Genomic DNA, 13,406 nt, shown 5'->3' with positions numbered 1-13,406 from the left:
GAAATGCTACTCAGCCATTTAAAAAAAAAAAAGGATGAAATAATGTCTTTTGCAGCAACTTGGATGGAGCTCAAGGCCATTATTCCAAGTGAAATAACTCAGGAATAAAAGAAACAAATCCCACATGTTCTCACTTGGCTAAGCTATGGGTATGCAAAGGCATACAGAGTGGTATAAGAGACTTTGGAGACTCTGGATAGCTACATCCAGAATGGGGAGGGTGGGAACTGGGTGAGGAACAAAAAACTACACATTGGGTACAATGCACACTACTCAGGTGACAAGTGTGCAAAAATCTCAGACTTCACCACTGTACAACTTACCCATGTAACTAAAAACCGCTGATACCCCAAGACCTACTGAAATTTTTTTAAAGAATTAATTCCCTTTATTTTTTAACAATTTAATATATAAGGTACCTCTAAGAGGTAAGGACACTTTTCCTATCCATTACACTAAGACTCATAATACATTTATCTCAGCTTTTAGAGAAAGAACATATATTCATTTTTGTGACTGCTGGAAAGTATAAGGCTAAATTATATACATTGTGGTTATGAATGAAATCAGGTCTTTTATTTATATTTTTGTTTTGTTTGGTGTAAATTATATTTACTCTATTATACTTTTATTTTTAAAGGATGGAAATAATTTTTAGTAATAAATAAATGAATCCTTAATTAATCCTCAATAATATTCCTCAATTCTCAATAAGGAATTGCAATGAAATTTTAAAATGTTATAAGTGCTCTAGCAAAGGTTTGAACATAGGAAAGTGAAGCAGGAGAGAAAATTCTTCAGTGTTCAAAGGCAAACAAATTTTACCAACAATAACAAAACCCACTTTTACTCTGTTTTCCCCATTTCTGTGCCTGTCATCAACATGCCCCTCTTGCCTAAGCAAAAAGCCTGTTTCTTTAACCCCCGCCTAACTGCTTCTACTACTACCAAGTCTCATCTAACCACATTTTCTTTTTTATTTACATTTTTTTCGCCCTAGACAAAGCTTCTATTGTTTCTTCCTGAATTATTTAAAAATCTAGAAACATTGCTTCTTGGGTAACCTTGATCAGACTTAATGTTTTGGGGGACACCTAGGCTACTGGTAACTCAGTATCTGCATGCCAACATAATTCTTACTCACTAGTCTTTACCTAAACATGATTCTCTTGTGCTTTCATGGTGTATTCTATTCATTTGTTTGTCATACAGGTACATCTGCTACATTATAAACTCCTCAAGGGTAGAGATTATGTCTTCACCGTTTTATTTTCCTACAGTTCCTAGCTTAGTGCCTAGAAAGTAGCAAGGGTTCAGCAAATAGTGATCAAAATGTTAGGAAAATCCTGCAAACGAATCTGCCTTCCTTTGAGCTGCTCTCTCTTCATTAGTCTAACACACATATCACTTTTAAATTAAACTTCTTCTTTTTTTTTTTTAGATTTTTTGAGACAGAGTTTTGCTCTGTCACCCAGGCTGGAGGGCAGTGGTATGATCATGTCTCACTGCGACCTTCACCTCCTGGGCTCAGGTGATCCTCCCACTTCAGCCTCTCAAGGAGCTGGGACTACAAGTATACACCATCCTATCTGGCTAAGTTTTTCTACTTTTTTTTTTTTTTTTTTTTTTTTTTTGTAGAGATGGGCTCTCACTATGTTTTCCAGGATGGTCTTGAACTCCTGTCCTCAAGCGATCCACCTGCCTCAGTCTCCCAAAGTGCTGGAATTACAGGCATGAGCCAATGCGGTTGGCCTAGATTAAACTTCCTAAAGGATAGCATGGTTCATCTGGCTCCCCTGCAATTGTTCCTCTCCATATAATAATGAGACACAAATGCCTGGTTATAAGAATCCAAATCACAGAACACATTTCCAACTACTCTGCTATATCTAATCTCTCTTTCCAATTTCCTGAACATCCCATCCCTATGGTTTGCCAGCCCAGTACCTTTGCTCCAAGTTGACTCTCCATTTAAATGTTTGCCTGCCAGTGTTCCTCTCTACCTTAAAAAGCACAACTCAAGTGGTCTTTTGTTTGTGAAAGTGTTCCTCAATTCCCAAGCTGAAAGTGTTACCATTACAAACTGCCCTATTATTTTACTTCTTTCTTGACACTTAATACAGCCTACTTAAACATAAGAAACCAAAATGTATTTCTTATCTTGCCATATTTTATTGAAAGTTAGAGGTGACAAGGAACTATTTTTGTGCCTTCCCTTCTCTAATGTTTACCATCCTCACTGCCATTGCTAATCACAGTGCTTGACAAGTATAAGTTTTCGATAAATATTAATTAGATAAATGTATACTTGATATTATTTCTAAATGGTGCATTTTTAAACAATGTGGAAGATTATACATATATAATATACACTTTTCTTTATTTTTTTTTTTTTTTAGATGGAGTCTCACTCTTATTGCCCAAGCTGGAGTGCAGTGGTGCAACCTCAGCTCACTGCAAACTCTGCTTCCCGGGTTCAAGGGGATCTCCTGCCTCAGCCTCTCAAGTAGCTGGGATTACAGGCACTTGCCACCACACCCAGATAATTTTTGTATTTTTAGTAGAGACGGGGTTTCACCATGTTGGCCAGGCTGGTCTTGAACTCCTGACCTCAGGTAATCCACCAACTTGGCCTCCCAAAGTGCAGGATTACAGGCATGAGCCACCGCACCCAGCCTTATAACATTGACTTTTCCTCTAGGCTTAGTTATGTAAGGGAATATATTGCTGAATAGATGTGAGAAAGAAATTGCTACTGCCTGCAACCAAAATTTAAAATTTTAATTTAATTTTCATTTTTTTCAACTTAAACTAGGTTTCATTAAGAAAATCATTTGAATGAGAAAACACTAATCAGTGATTCAATATTTTCAAAACTGGCTAATGAAAACTTTAACTTGTTACCACCTTCTACAGGTAAACTCAGCAATAACAATAAAAAGCCTTTAAAAGAGCACAGTCATTGAGCCAGTGATACCAATTTTAGTAATGCTACTAATGCAAACCAAGTGATGTACATATCAATTTATCTATAAGAAAATTGACTGAATAATAAATACAAAATAAAAATATTTTAAAACATATTATATATTAACAGATATAATAGAAAATACAAAACACTAATTCATATTCTCAAAGAATAGAAGAAAACAAATTTGTTACACAATAATAAAGAAAATCAACAAAGTATATATATAATTGGTATGGTTTGGCTGTATCCCCATCCAAATTTCATCTTGAATTGTAATTCCCACAATTCCCACACGTCATGGGAGAAACCTTGTGGAAGGTGATTGAATCATGGAGGTGGGTCTTTCCTATGCTGTTCTCGTGATAGTGAGTGGGACTCACGAGATCTGATGGTTTTAAAAATGGGAGTTTTCCTACACAAGCCCTCTTCTCTTGTCTGCTGCTGTATGAGATGTGCCTTTCACCTTCTTCCATGGTTGTGAGGTCTCCCCAGCCACATGGAACTGTAAGTCAAACCACTTTCTTTTGTAGATTGCCCAGTCTTGGGTATGTTGTCATCAGCAGTGTGAAAACAGACTCATACAGTAAATTGGTACCAGGAGTTGGATGCTGCTGAAAAGATACCTAAAGATGTAACTTAGGAACTGGTTAACAGGCAGAGGCTGAAACAGTTTGGAGGGCTCAGAAGACCACAGGAGAATGTGGGAAAGTTTGGAACTCCCTAAAGACTTGTTGAATGGCTTTGACCAAAATGCTGATAATGATATGGACAATGACATCCAGGCTGAGGTGGTCTCAGATGGAGATGAGGAACTTGTTGGGAACTGGAGCCAAGGTGACTTTTGTTATGTTTTAGGAAAGAGACTGGCGGCATTTTGCTCCTGCCCTAGAGATTTGTGGAACTTTGAACTTGAGAGAGGTGATTTCGGGTATCTGGAGGATGGAATGTCTAAGCAGCAAAGCATCAAGACATAACTAGGGTGCTGTTAAAGACATTCAGTTTTATAAGGGAAGCAGAGCATAAAAGTTCAGGGAATTTGCAGTCTGACAATGCAATAGAAAAGAAAATCCTGTTTTCTGAGGAGAAATTCAAGCTAGCTGCATAAATTTGCATAAGTAACGAGGAGCCAAATGTTAATCATCAGGATAATGGGGAAACTGTCTCCAGGGCATGTCAGAGGTCTTCATGGCAACCCCGGAGGTTTAGGAGGAAAAAATGATTTCCTGGGCCAGGCCCAGGGTCCCTCTGCTTTATGAAGTCTAGGGACTTGATGGGCCTGCATCCCAGCTGCTCCAGCCATGACTAAAAGTGGCCAAGTTATGGCTTGGCTGTTGCTTCAGAGGGTGCAAGCCCCAAGTCTTGGAAGCTTCCACATGGTATTGAGCCTGCGGATGCCCAGAAGTCAAGAATTAAGGTTTGGGAACCTCCGCCTAGATTTCAGATGTATGGAAATGCCTGGATGTCCAGGCAGAAGTTTGCTGCAGGGGTCGGGTCCTCATGGAGAACCTCTCCTAGGGCAGTGTGGAAGGGAAATGTGGGGTCAGAGCCCCCACACAGAGTCCCTACTGGGGCACCACCTAGAGGAGCTGTGAGAAGAGGGCCGCCATCCTCCAGACCCTAGAATGGTAGTTCCACCAACAACTTGCACCCTGCACCTGGAAAAGACTCAGACACTCAATGCCAGCCCATGAAAGCAGCCAGGAGGGCAGCTATACCCTGCAAAGCCACAGAGGCAGAGCTGCCCAAGACCATGAGAACTCACCTCTTACATCAGCGTGATCTGGATGTGAGACATAGCATCAAATGAGATCATTTTGGAGCTTTAAGATTTGACTACCCCACTGGATTTTGGACCAGCATGGGGCCTGTAGCCCCTTTGCATTGGCCAATTTCTCCCATTTGGAATGGCCGTATCTACCCAATTCCTGTACCCTATTTTATCTAGGAAGTAACTAACTTGCTTTTGATTTTACAAGCTCATAGGCAGAAAGGACTTGCCTTATCTCTAATGAGACTTTGGACTGTGGACTTTTGAGTTGACGCTGAAATGAGTTAAGACTTTGGGGAATTGTTGGGAAGGCATGTTTGGTTTTGAAATGTGAGGACATGAGATTTGAGAGGGGCCAGGGATGGAATGATAAGGTTTGGCTGTGTCCCCACCCAAATCTTATCTTGATTTGTATCTCCCACAATTCCCACATGTCGTGGCAGGAACCTGGTGGGAGGTGATTGAATCATGGGGGCGAGTCTTTCCTGTGCTGTTCTCATGATAGTGAGTGGGTCTCACAAAATCTGATGGTTTTAAACACAGGCATTTCCCTGCACAAGTTCTCTTCTCTTGCCCGCTGCTGTGTGAGACGTGCCTTTCACCTTCCTCCATGATTATGAGACCTCCCCAGCCACATAGAACTAACTGTAAGTCCATTAAACATCTTTCTCTAGTAAATTTCCCATTCACGAGTATGTCTTTATCAGTTGCATGAAAATGAACTAAATATAATTCTATCATTGTAACTTTGCTTAAAGGAAAAATCCAACAAAACAAAAATAAAATTATATAGAACAAAATGATGACAGAAGTTATTTTCAGAAAAAAGGCTCATCAGTGCTTTTAATTTTATTTTATTTTATGAATTTTACTATTTTTTACAACATAAGACTATATTTTTAAACATTCAACACATAATAAAAGCATTTTTATAACTTCAAGTCCTTTTTGGAAATAATGGAAAATGTATAAATAATCATTTATTCTTACCTGGGTATGCTCAAATATAGTTGAAAGAAAATGGACACGACTTTATATAGCTTCTATCATACAGTTGCCATCAGAATTCTTCTATCAGTTTCTCTCCTATGTATATCAGATGGAATCATAAATAACTAAAAAGAAAAACATAATTGAACTTAGAATTAATCAATAATTACATTTCTGTTTATTTTAATTTAGAAGTCCAGCATATCTTTTAAAATTCTAATTATGCTTCTTGCAAATGTTCAAGAAAGTTACCAAATAATAGGGAAATAATGATAAAATATGTAAATATTTGGAAAGGATTATTACTGATACCTAGGTAATGGAAAATAGCAAGATTTGTAGATGACGTGTTAAATGTTTTAACTCACAGATATGTTACTATTAAAGCTTGGTGATAGTTCTTTAACAATATATGCCTTTCCCCCTTGAACAACAAGTAGCCCCAACTATCTCATTCACATATGATTTATTTGGACTAACCAAGCACATATCCTGTTCATGGTGATTAAGAAGGTGAAACTGAATTTTAGAAAGCACCGATTTACTTTCATTTTCATTCTACTTTGACTCTTACGGCAAGGCATTTAGATAGCTTATCCTTCTGTTCATAATCATGCTATAACTAGAAGAGATATGTTAATTGGTTAAGACTTTTATATTTTTATTCCAACAAACAAAACAAAAATTCTTTCTGGGTAGACACAACAGCACAAATTATGTCTTCCTTTAATTATATTATTTCAAATGTACCGCTGACATAAGTTCAAAAAGTACCAGAAGAATTCACAGCACAGTATCTTTTGCCAAAACACTAAAAAGACCTGATCTTTTTGAGGGAGGGGGAAGAATGGAGAAACATATCTAAGTCTTGTGCCCTGCTTCCCATCATAACTTTGATACAAACCCCTTGATACAGACATTGATGATGCCATATCTATATTTTTGACTCTCTTAGATAGATCTCAAATATTATTTTATCCCTTCCTCTGTGTTTCAATCTAAGCCATCTGAATACTTTGAAAGCCATCGTTTTCCATCTCAGCCACAATATTCTTCAGAAGCCTATTGACCTATTTGTTCAATGTATTTGTTTTCTTCTGTCTCAGCCTCCTGAGTAGCTGGGAATACAACTGTGTGGCATCATGCCTGGCTAATTTTTGTATTTTTAGTAGAGAAGGGGTTTCGCCATGTTGGCCAGACTGGTCTCGAACTCCTGACCTCAGGTGATCTGCCCACCTTGGCCTCCCAAAGTGCTGGGTAGATTACAGGTGTGAGCCACCGCGCCCAGCTTCTTTTTCATATTCTAACGTGACCTTAGAGAGAAAGAAAGGATCTCAGTTTAGGTTGCCCCAGAGGCAAACACTGAGGTAATAATAACTTCAATGTGAGAAGTTTATTTGAGAGATGATCCCAGGAAATATTAGCAGGAATGAAAAGAAAGAAGTGAGACCCGGAGTGGAAGACTTCTTACCAACACAGAGATCATTATCAGACCTGTAACACTATTGGCAACTGCAGCTTAATCTGGCTGGGGAAAATCAGACATCCACTGTGAAATACACCCCTCAGATATATCTCACTGTAAGAATGAGAGCTAGCATATTTATACACCAATCCTCATTAGTCATTAGCTGACGGTTGCTCCCAGGGGCATTAATTCCCCGGAACTTTCAGCCTATTTGGTTGGCAAAGTGGTCTCTTGTGGCCAAAGAATCCCTTAGGTAAAGAAATGCAGGATAAGCATTAGAAATTTTGCCAGTCTGAACTACAGCACTAAAAGAGAGGTTATAGGCTGATCATCAACAGCATCTACTACAAAAAGCAACAATTTTAAATTTTGAATTAAAATATTAGCACAGTATATTTTAAGGCCATATATTGATATTTTATAATTTTAGTGAAAAATAATGTTTGCTTACTCAGTGACACTATTATTTATTAAATCATATGTTATTTTCTTAGCATTCACTGGATCTTAGCATGTATGAATGATACAATTCATTTCATCTTGCTGTAGAATGTAAAGGTTGTATCATCATATACTTCCAGCTCTAAAAATAGATGTGTTTATCCTGGACAGGAAATTTCAAGCATGACACATAGTTAAAAGGTAAACTATAAAACCATGTCATGATTTCCACAGTCTTTTATCAGATCATGTTTTTCTTGTTTGTTGGTCTTAGATAGAGAGGAGAGAAAAGGAAAAACAAAATTAGTTCTTTTTTAGGATGATATAGTTTTTCCATTTTTCTTTTGACAACTATTGATCTTATGAACAGAAATTAGAGAGAAATAATTCGAGATAAATAATTGTTATCAAAACTATTCAATACATTTCATTCCAAAATTTTATAAAAGAAAATATTTTCCTTAAAATGGTCAATTCAATTTAATCAAGATAAATAATTGTTAATAAAACTCTTCAATAGATCTAATTCCAAAATTTAATAAAAGAAAATATTATCCTTGAAATGGTCAATTCAATTTAACATCTCCGTAGCCTTTATTTTTATCTTACGTTGACTGAAACCCAGTCATACTGCAGGGAATACTTTTCAAACTAGAATATTTTATGCAATGTGACAGAATAAAGAAGAGCACAAAAATACACACATCAAAAAATAAGAACTAACTTATGCCTACTTCTGCCTTTCTTCTTGCAGGAAATGACATATTTTCCAAATGAGATCTATTATTCTATGTCTGATATGATTAGATTTTTCATAGAAAGAGCACTTTGAATATTCTTGCAAAACTCAGATTGGCTTAGGGGCTGCTCTTTTGAACATATTTTTATTTTAAAATATAAAATCCTGATTTCCAATTCAAATGCTTCTTAAAATTTTAGTATGAACATAATATGCTCAATTTGATACTGTTTTGCCACCATTTATTACACATTTTCAGACAATTTGAAGATGTATATGAAATTAAATGAAACCAACTATTTCTTTACTAAAACTTCCTTTATCCCCAACAGTACCATTTAAGAAAAACATTATTAATGCTGCAATATGACAAAACGCTTCAATTTGTTAATGTAACAGGTAAATCTTTAAATATTCTATATGCAATAAACCAAGCAAAACAAACAAGTCAGGCCAAATTGTATTTCTACTTGTCATCATATGAAATACAGACCACCATTATCATGATCTTAAAATATTTTCAAAATCATTATTCTCTTTTTTACCTAAGTCCAAGAATTTAACAGTATTTAATCTAATTTGCAAAATGTTTTAGGAGTTTTCCTGGATATTTATTTCTTATCCTCTATAGGCTCCTAAATTCAAAATCTATAAAATCAGATCTTGGCCCTGATTTTCTTTTCTATTTTTTTCTTGTTTGTCCTGTGACTTTAAGTAAGTAAACAGTACAATCCCCACTGATCGCTCCCACCTGAAATCTGGCATTATTAATCTCGCTTTTCTCCCTTACCACCTGCATGCAGTTAAATAAATTCAATTCTACTTAATACAACAATCTCCAGTTTGTTTTCCCTCCTAGTTTACACTCCCCACCTATCCATCCCTAGCCAGTCGTAATTTCTCTAACAAGTAATTTGGCCACATCACCAATGCACAAAGTACACATGCCTTAGTATGCCTTTAAGACACCTTCTCAAATGTTTTCACCCCATGTTCCAAGCAAAAGGTACAAAGAAGGTGATATTAGGATGATTGTCCTAAGTAGCTTGGAGCAATCACTTCCTATGTATTCTAGTCATCTCACTAAGGAAATGACATGCAAATAGTCATACCTATACCCCTACACTCTAAGTAAAATAAAATTAGAAAAGTAATTTTCTTCATTAAACCAATATTCACTGAACAGCTATTGAATGCCCAATTGTTTAGTTACTAGTGAGAGGAAAATAAGTCTGTATATTCCTCTGCATGCAACAGTGTGATAAGGACTATGTTCATGGCAAGGCTAGGCGCTACAGAAAAGTCTTCCTAAAAGAGATAAGACTCATTAACCTTCAGTTCACAGAAGCTGTCCAGTGAGGAAGGTGGGGAAAGCCACGGTTGGCAAAGGAAACATCATAAGCAAAGGCACAGGAATAAGAAAGAACATGCCATCTTCAAGGATAGGCTATTAGTTAGAATATTTTATTTTAAAATAGAATATTTATAGGAAACTCTTTTGTATAAAACTTTAGTAATAAGATGAGGCCACATCAGGAAGGCTCCTGACTGCCATGTTATAACATTTGTATTTTACCCTAAAGGTGTTGGAAGTATGATTAAACAGGGAAGCAGTACAGTAAGATATGTGTTTTAGATATGTGTTTAGGAAGATCATATTGCCAAGGCAGCTCTGAAGAGACATGAAAGGGAGGGGATGAAACAAGCAAATTACTTCTTAGAAATGTGTGTATATTTGTTAGATGATAATGCAAAATAGACTCAAGGCATTCATATTTATAAGATGTAAAACTGGAAAGATCTTTATAATTTAATTTATATAGGAATAGAACCAGACAAAGATAGCTTTAATCCTGGGTTTTTCAGTTCCAGGAAATCAGATAGGACCAAGAATTCATATCACCTGTTATTCTTCCAAATGCATTCTGAGTTCCATACCCTCAGCTTTCAGTATGGTAATGAAAAAAGTGATAGTGGATGAGACATGACAAACTCTTCAGAACACATAAGAATTTTAAATTTATCAATTTAAAATCAAATTCAATCCATGCTTTCCATTGCATGTGCTGTTAAACTTTCAGCAGTGCTTTGAAGCTCTTAATGGCAGGAAATTTTTCTGATTAGAAAAAGTAGGAGAACAATTATCAAGTCATTCACTCTTTTTGCTGAAATTAGTGGAAAACACAAGTCACTTTCCTTGAAACGTTTGGTTATTATATTTTTCAGTATATATAGTGTGAGTGTGTGTATGAACAAAACACTTAGAAAATTATAAAGGAAAATAAAAATCATCTATATTAAGATAACCTAAAAGATAATATTTAGACACCTTCTACCCAGTCTTTTTCTAAAACTGAAATTGTACTATACATATGCAATAATTCAGCTATTTCACCCTCCAAACCTCATGTTGAAATGTGATCCCCAATGTTAAACGTGGGACCTAGTGAGAGGTATTTGGGTCATGGGGGCAGATCCCTCATGAATGGCTTGGTGCCATCCTGGTGGTAATGAGTGAGTTCTTGCTCTGTTACCCCTTGTAAGAGGTGTTTGTTAAAAAGAGCCTGGCACCTCCCTCCCCTCTCTCTTTTGCCTCTTCTCTTGCCATGTCATCTCTGCTCATGCAGGCTTCACTTCAATTTCTGCCACAAGTTTAAACAGCCTAAAGCCCTCACCAGAAGCAGATGGTGGCACCATGTGTCGTATATAGCTTGCAGAACCATGAGCCAAATAAACATCTTTTCTTTATAAATTACCTAGCCTCAGGTATTCCTTTATAGCAATACAAACAAAGACAACATACAATTTCATTTCCTACCTTTTGTCACCTACAGTGCAATCATATTCTTATATCATTAAATAAGTCTTCAAATAAATACTATTGGCGTAACATGCCACCTTATAACTTTTTTTGCCCATTCTAATGTTCCACATTTAAGATTTTTCCTTTTTTTTTTTTCTATATAGAGACACTGTGATGAGTAGAATTGAAGCAAAGTAGCGTAGTGACTAAAATGACTGTAGCTGGCCTGGAAAGTGTTATAAGCCTGATTCCAAAACTATGTTGCCTTGACAGGATATGCCTTAGTCTTCTCATCCATATAATCTAACACAGTGTTGTTTTGAGAAATAAACGATTACAAAGTTTGTGAAACACTTAAAGTATTGAATGATATATTGTATGTATGTATTTTATCTGTTATATAAATCACTGCTTAAACATCTGACTATTGAAACAAGGGAGAATGGAAATTACCAGATCAAAGTCTGTATATAATTACAATACTTTGTCTGGAAAATAGGGCAAATTACACTCCCAGAGAAGTGAAAAAGTATGCAAACCTCACCCCAATCTTCCTATACTGTTCATATATATCAGGGTCTTAAAAATTTATTTTAATTCAATAAGAAAATTGAATTATAATAGGAAAATTGGCTGATATATTGTTTTTGATTTGCATTTCTTTTATGTAACATTAGCTTTTGCCCAGCTGGCTTTTTGCACAACTTTTTCTTATTGATAAATTTCCTATTCTCAATTTTTATTGTACCATTTATATAACTAAGAACTAAGGGGAGAAGATAATTTCTAGCTCAATCCCTAATCAAAAGTTTGGGTATTCATTCTTATCTGAGCCAATGAAGTGATAAGCACATTGCTAACCAATTGGTAGGGGTGCAGAATCACTGACTGGCTTAAGACAATCAGGGAGTATTCCTGGAGATACAAATATGGCCAATTCTCCTAAGTCATACAGCTTCCACACGTGATGAAAGGTGAGTTCCACTGAGAAAAATCTTGTCTATTATAAACACAGTGGTAGGTAAATTTAGAAATAAATGCTAACTACACATTAATGTGAACTTAGACATAAATGAGATAATCTATACACAGCACTAATCATATAGCCTGACACATAAAAACTCAGCAATATACAGTAATTATTATTTCCATTGGTGTGTTTAAAAGTTCCATATCTTTCACACTGTAAATAAAATCATAGTACATATCTTTGTACATAAATATTTGCTGTGCTCATCTCAAAATTCTTCCTTTTTATTTTTTTTTTTTTGAGATGCAGTCTTGCTCTGTTGCCCAGGATGGAGTGCAGTGGTGCAATCTCGGCTCACCACAACCTCCGCCTCCCGGGTTCAAGTGATTCTCCTGCCTCAGCCTCCCAAGTAGCTGGGACTACAGGCACATGCCACCATGCCCAGCTAATTTTTGTATTTTTAGTAGAGATGGGGTTTCACTATGTTGGGCAGGCTGGTCTCGAAATCCTGACCTCGTGATCTGTCAGCCTTAGCCTCCAAAAGTGTTGGGATTACAGGCATGAGCCACTGCACCCGGCCCACATTATTTCTTTATTGTGGCTTCATAAAAGTGAAATTCCTGTCAAAAAGTATTTGATCTTTTTAGTATTTTAATGCACATCATCAGGTTATTTTCTGGAAAGATATGTCAACATAGACTTCCACCAATAGCATATGACAATGTTGAATTTAAACCACACTTGCCAGCAATTATCTTTTTAATCTTTGACAATTTGGCAAATTTTATCCCTTTTTCTAAAATGTATACTTCTTTAACTGCAAGTGAAGTATAAGTTTATATGTTTATTGAATGCTTATTTTATAATTTTTATTTTCCTTTTGGTGTGCTTTTTAATTTCACGACATTTCAATGAAGTTTTCTGAGGTTTTAATGAAAACCTTATGGCTTATGGCCTTTGAACGTTTTGTTCCTTTAACTTGGTTGCTCTTCTTACAGGTAACCAACTGTTCACTCAATTCTATCATTAGATTAGGAAAGGTTGCCTTACATTTTATTTTCCCTTAATGTCATTATTATATATTTTGTCCATAAAATAACGTAATGTAAATTGCTAAATCTTACGTTAAGACCTTAGCTATGAATTGATACAAAGGCATTAAAGCAAGTAAGTCATTATCACAGGTGTTTTTAAAAGTGTATTTAATTAATTATTAAAATTGTATTTGTCAGATGTGTTTTATAGATTTAATTACA

At 36.0% G+C, this 13,406-nt stretch overlaps 1 protein-coding gene across 31 annotated transcripts in view; it reads right to left on the bottom strand.

Annotated features, from left to right (window-relative positions):
- GULP1 (GULP PTB domain containing engulfment adaptor 1) overlaps nt 1–13,406 on the bottom strand; it is a 314,696-nt gene that overhangs the window by 214,861 nt on the left and 86,429 nt on the right. For all 31 annotated transcript variants that reach the window (XM_054478465.2, XM_054478469.2, XM_063647689.1 and 28 more), the window contains exon 2: nt 5,730–5,854. The gene's annotated coding sequence lies outside the window, so the exon portion shown is untranslated. The remainder of the gene's footprint in view (nt 1–5,729; nt 5,855–13,406) is intronic.

This window comes from Pongo pygmaeus, chromosome 11 (genome assembly GCF_028885625.2).
Source record: "Pongo pygmaeus isolate AG05252 chromosome 11, NHGRI_mPonPyg2-v2.0_pri, whole genome shotgun sequence".
In the NCBI taxonomy this organism is placed as follows: domain Eukaryota; kingdom Metazoa; phylum Chordata; class Mammalia; order Primates; family Hominidae; genus Pongo; species Pongo pygmaeus.
The sequence above is the reverse complement of the archived record's forward strand: the minus strand, read 5'-3'. Positions and strand labels throughout refer to the sequence as shown.